The sequence below is a fragment of the Pseudorca crassidens genome, chromosome 8, assembly GCF_039906515.1.
Source record: "Pseudorca crassidens isolate mPseCra1 chromosome 8, mPseCra1.hap1, whole genome shotgun sequence".
Classification (NCBI taxonomy): Eukaryota; Metazoa; Chordata; class Mammalia; order Artiodactyla; family Delphinidae; genus Pseudorca; species Pseudorca crassidens.
The window spans coordinates 38,839,052-38,845,051 of NC_090303.1; the positions used below are offsets into that span (position 1 = coordinate 38,839,052).

Here is a 6,000-nt window from a genome sequence, read left to right on the forward strand (position 1 = left end):
CCCTTTTAAATAACACTTTCAAGTTACATATAGTCCTTTAACTTTTTTATGTGTAACACTATTATTATTTCCAATTAATGGGGATATTTTCCATACTGATTTTTTTTTTTTCACTTACTATTCGACCACCATCTCATAACAAGGACAGCTTGAGAGTGCGTGTTAACAAAGTCAAACACTACAAATGAACTTCACAGTTCTCTGCACTGCTCATTCTCACCTCATGAATCCGAAAGTGTCTATGAATTTGAAAGATTGCTGCTGGCGGATGATCTCACCTTCCACACTTCCATATTCTCTGGTTACGGTTTTTCTCCTGTAAATGGCTCCCTATACTTGGAGCTGCAGTGCCAAACTTTCTAGACAGGCATAAATTACTGCTGTGTCTCCCTTCCTCTTTTTCTTCATTTATATTTCATACTGTATGACAAAGTGAAACATTGAGTAACGGATGGTGCTAAAGGACGGTGGCTATTTACTGTGTTTTTTTCGTGCTCTGGGCGTTTTATATGTCTGAAATACCGAAATGTATGATACTAGAGATCAAACAAGAGGACTTGAAAATTTTCATTTGTTGCAAGGAAGCTCTGGTTTTATAAAGGCAGCTGCAAATTAGACTTTAAGTGCTAACTGAAAGGAATGGTTGCAATATGTTGTCGGGCAAAATATGAAAAATACAGAAAGGTCAAAGTAGTAAAGTATATATCCACTTACCTAGAGCACTGAATCATTCACTGAGCTGACATTCCTGCTGTAAACTCACTCACTTTCATAAAAGATTTTTTTTCCGTTTTAGGAACAAGAGAGATGTCTGTGTCATGCCAGCCCTAATACCTAACCCATCTTAATGGGAAGGGCAGCAGAGCAAATACCTTTCTTTCTCTTACTTGGTTCATTTTTAATTTATAGGCTTTAAAACTATTTATCAACTAACTTCCTTCCTCCCTTCCTTCCATTCTCTTTTTTCCCAATAATCTTAAACTTTCTCCTGAGGGGAATACCAGTTTTCTCCTCACTGTCCATGTAGTACGTGCTCCCTACAAATTCTTTATTTTTACCCTAAAGATAGAGGCTGTCTTATTTTCTGAAACAGACTGGATGCCAATTTTTAAAAATTTAAAACAACTAATAGTGGTAAACTCTGTAATTTCTCTCAAAAAATTTTCCCCCAAATTAGGGCTTGACGTTATACTGGAACTGAAATGCTCAAGTTAAAAGAAGGAAGGAAATGAATATTTATTGAGGGTCTACTATGTGCCAGAAGTTTTCCCTACATGATTTCTTTTAATCCTCATCACAGCACTGTGTGAGAGCTGTTATTCTCTCTAATTTGCAGTTTAACAACTGCAATTCAGACAGTCAGTAGCTTGCCCAACATCATATAGCTACTAAATCTGTATGACTCCAAAGTCTTTCCCACTTGATTATATACCAGTGTCCTCTCCCTCAATTTTGCAAATGAGACCCACGAGGAGCAAAGAGACTGGGGGCTTAAATTGGTGTCTGAGTTTGAACTGGATAATAGGTTCTCTGTTCATCCCACTGTGCCATTGGCAATACAAAGATGGGGAAAAAACTTGTGCAACTGGCCCTAAAATTAAAATTCACATTAAAATATCTGTAAGAAAATTTACCATGTTCATTTTCTTGAGGGGTGGAATCTATTAATATATTTCCTGTCTGTTACTGACAATAAAATCTCATGTGATTCCTCCTCATGTTTCTTTCTATCTCTTTCTCTCTTCAGTGCCATGAGTTGATCAGACCCCAGAGATAACGACTGTTATTTCTAAGGAATTCTGTATATGGTTGCAGGCAACACAACTTTCTCGTCTCCATGGAACTGGAGCAGAGGTCAGATTATGCTGGGCCAAACTCCAAATCTATAGAACGAATTTTCTATTTTCCAACCATTAAGGCGGACTGTCCTCATAAATTTATGTAACTGTTCAAAGAGTGAGCCTTATCTTTTTCCTATTTCTCTAACAACTTCTTCCTCCCAACTTCAGAATTGAAACACAGTAGGGACTCGTAGTACAATAAATATTTTTGCATATTTGTTACTCTTTTTTTCCTCCCACCAGAGTTTACACAGAACAAGAACTCCACAGATGATAAACAGATACAGATGTTTTCCATGACTGTTACCATATTTACAAATGAAAATATAAGATTTGGTAGGTAACCGTTAGTTAGACTGGGGGAAAGGATTGAAAACGTTTCAAGGTTGTGTTAAGACCTCTTATACCCATTGCTTTTGGAGAGGTAATAAGAAACAAAAACAGAAACCACATAGCAAAATCTGAACATCACCTGCCTTAGAGGTGTGCAGAAAGTAGGCTATACATCCTCTACACCCAGGCCAGCTTGAACTACTCCCTGTTCCTTAAATATACCTTGTTCTTTCCCTTCTCTGAGCTTCTTTTTAAGATGTTCCCTCTGATATAACTGTCCTCTCTTCCTCCCCTTCTACCCGTCACATTTCCACACATCTCTCAACATTGGGTTTAAATGCCACCTGCTTCATGCCGGCCTCCCATGAACTGAGGGTCAGGAAGTCCCTTCTGTGTGTGACTGTAGCAGTTGGAATACAGATCTTTTGTAGCACTTACCACTCACTGTACTAAATCTGGAATATTTTTATATCGTTATATCTATCTTCCTTATAAGGTAAAGAATTGTTTCTGTATATCAAAAAGCATAATCCTCACTCTTTTCTATTTTTGTTCACTTGGCTTCTGGGACGTCATGCTTTCTCAGTTCTCCTCCTCCCTCACTGGCCATTTCTTCTTGGCCTCTCACTCTTTCCCTCCCTCCTTCGCTCCCTCTTTTGGTTTCAGTTCCTCAGTCTGGACTCTTCACGATGTAGTAAAGCTTGGTTTTTTAACTTGATCAATATCCACTCACTCCCAAGATGACCTTATAGAATTTTACAGCTTTAAATACCATCTAAATGCTGATGACTCCCAAATATATTATCAAGCCTGGATCTCTCCCTCAACTCCAGATTTATCTCCACCTGTGTGCCGAATCATCTTCACCTGCCTCCTCACTTGGCATCTCACATGAAATGTGTCCAAAACAGAAATCGTAATTCCCCCCAACCCCCGCCCCACCAAAACTTGCTTTACCTTCCCCTCCTTAGTAAATGGCAACCAGCATTTTAGAACCATCGATTCATCTCTTTCTCTTAATTCATGCATACAATCTTTCAACAAATCCTGCTGGTTCTATTTTCAAAATATATTCAGAATCTGACTACTTCTCATCATTTCATGTCTATGACCCTGATCCAAGCCATAATTATCTCTCATCCGGGATACTCAGTGGCTTGCTAACTGGTTTCTCTTGTCTCTACACTCACATCCTACCGTGTGTGTGTGTGTGTGTGTGTGTGTGTGTGTGTGTGTGTGTGTGTGTGTGTGTGTGTGTGTGTGTGTGTGTGTGTGTGTGTGTGTGTGTGTGTGTGTGTGTGTGTGTGTGTGTGTGTGTGTGTCTGTCTATGTCTGTTCAAGAGAGCAACCATCCTGATTGATTTAGGTATTATTTAAACTTAGATAATGTCTTCTCTTATTCAACCCCTCCAAAGGCTCCCATCTCGCTCATGGTAAAAACCAAAGTCTTTGCAGTGGCTTACAAGGCCCTATATAATTTGGCTCCCTGTTACCTCTATGAACTCATCCTGTGCTTCTTCCCGCCCCAGGTGTTCAGTTACAGCATCACTGGCCTTTTCTTCAAGTGTTCAGTGTTCCTCCACCTCAAGGCCTTTGTGGCTCCCTCTGTTGGGAAAGATCTTCCCCAACAACCTATATTTTTTTGCACCCTCATTTTTTTATCCATCTTTCTTCATATTTTCCCATTATAAGCTTATTTCCCCCAGTACTAAGTTCTCTGGTCATCCTGTTTAAACGTCAACCCACCCCCTTCCTTCTCTGCTTGTTATTGGTGTTGTTTCCGGTTTTCTTTTTTTGTTTTCACAGCCCACCTTTCAGACGGGGCATGAGAGCCTGCCCCAAAGTAGGTGCTCACTGAACGTTTTCAGATTTGTTGAATTTCATAGTGCCTTCCGTGCACATGGTAGGCGCTCGCTGTTTTTCAATCGACAGTGTGAAGCTCCAAATTATATTTTGCACCAGAAAGGGGAATACAGATTTTTATCCATTTCATGAATTTTTCACAGTTAACAAGAATTGAAAGTGGTTGTATATCAGAAACAGGTGTGTTTCATCTGTATATAGTAAAACACTAAGTTTCAAAGAGTGGAAAATTTTGGTTGTTCATAGCAGAAGGAACTATGGAACCAACAACAGGTTCATCGAGCCAATGGCTATGTTAAAATATAGACAGTGCCACATAACTAGGAAAATGCTCATTCAAATGCTCGAAGGGCGCCTTTGATCATGTTTAAGTAAAGAAATTATGAAATGCTTTTCACTTAAAGTCTTCCTGACACAACCACAATTTGGCAATTGTTCTCAAGCATAGAAGCCAGAAAAAGATAAAACATGGTGGCCTTCTACTCTAAACCCCATAAATAATTTTATACCCCCAAATAAAACAGTTAACAATATGACTTTCTGAGTGAAAGGAAGAGATTTTGTAAGAGCCATTCACACCATAACAGATGCGCTGTCTTGCTTCAGCCTTACTTTATATCTTTCCTTTACCCTTTTCTCTCATTGAGAACCCTATGGCATAAAGTTTCATTTCAAAGATTTAAAATAGGACATGGACTCCTAGGCAGACTTAAGAGCAGTTGTACAGAGCAATCTATCGTGGATTTTGTGACTCTTACACAACATGCATAGTTTCCCTGGGACCAGGATATTTTTGCCCTAAAACTGGCCCAGTTCCCCTGCACAAGATCATCCTCCTTGCTCAGAAATAATGGTAGAATCGAAATAGATACCACTCAAATTGAAAGAGTCCGTTCTAATCCAATAGAAAACTACTGGCAATTCTCGGAGGTTACTGAGTTTAGGATCTAGAGATCATCTTCACTTGTCAGAACACTGGACTGCAGAAAGCTCCAGAGACAATTTTGAACGACCTAAGCAATTTTCACCACCTTCAGTGTAAGCACCTAGAGGATTTACTGACAAAAGTATGCTGTGCATGCATTTTTTTTTTTTTTTGAGCATTAGATTGGCAAAAATGCCCTGGATGTTTGAGCATAGGCTCCTTTGTCTCTTTCTTTTAACCCTGCCAGACCTCCCTAAGATATATGCCACAGAGAAGCCCCCATCCTCCGGTGTCCATGATGAATGATTTGGGAATAGTCCAAACAGTAAGGGAGGGATTTAGCCCAGCTTCCTTGACTCTAGCCCCATTTATTTATGAGAAGGTTGTGAGGAGATTTACAGGGAAAGTAAAATATTCCATAGTGTGGCTTTTTATGCAGACCGGTGCTTAGGAATAATCATTGCTGTCACTGCTTTAATGTCGAAGGGAAAAAAAAAAAAGACTTCTGCAACCCATGTAGTACAAAAAAAGAAAACAAAAAAGCAATAAAGGAAAACCAGGAGTTGTGTAGTTTGATAGTTTGTTTCTAGCTTCTTATTTTATCATTACACCCTTTGCTCCAGAAACTTTACTTTTCTCTAAATTCCGTCAAACTTAATTTCTTCATCTCTGTTCTCTCTTCTCCATTTGTGTGTGAGCGTCTGTGTGTGTGACAATAATTTTTAATACCCACAGTACTTCATTATTCCTCAGAAAGACCCTCAAGAGTACATGCCAATAATTTGTCCATTGTGTAAATGATGAAACCAAAACTCAGAAAGTGAACCTTTCTGAACCTAATGTTGATAGGGAAAGAAAGGTAATGGTAGGGAGAGCCCAAATTCAAACTTAGATGCCCCTGACTTCAAAGCCTTGTAGTTAATCACTGTGTCTTCTTGCCTCTTATGTAGAGGAAGAACTTCTGCTGTTTGCTTGCTGGCACAGGCAAGGTCTGTGAGCAGGCCTCTCATATGCCTGGCTCATCGTGCATCCCCTGGC

At 39.4% G+C, this 6,000-nt stretch overlaps 1 protein-coding gene across 1 annotated transcript in view; it reads left to right on the forward strand.

The window, feature by feature from the left end:
- Window positions 1–2,056, forward strand: part of CRPPA (CDP-L-ribitol pyrophosphorylase A) — a 378,873-nt gene extending 376,817 nt beyond the window's left edge. The window contains exon 22 of the mRNA XM_067746235.1: window positions 1,748–2,056. The gene's annotated coding sequence lies outside the window, so the exon portion shown is untranslated. The remainder of the gene's footprint in view (window positions 1–1,747) is intronic.
- Window positions 2,057–6,000: the final 3,944 nt, after the last annotated feature.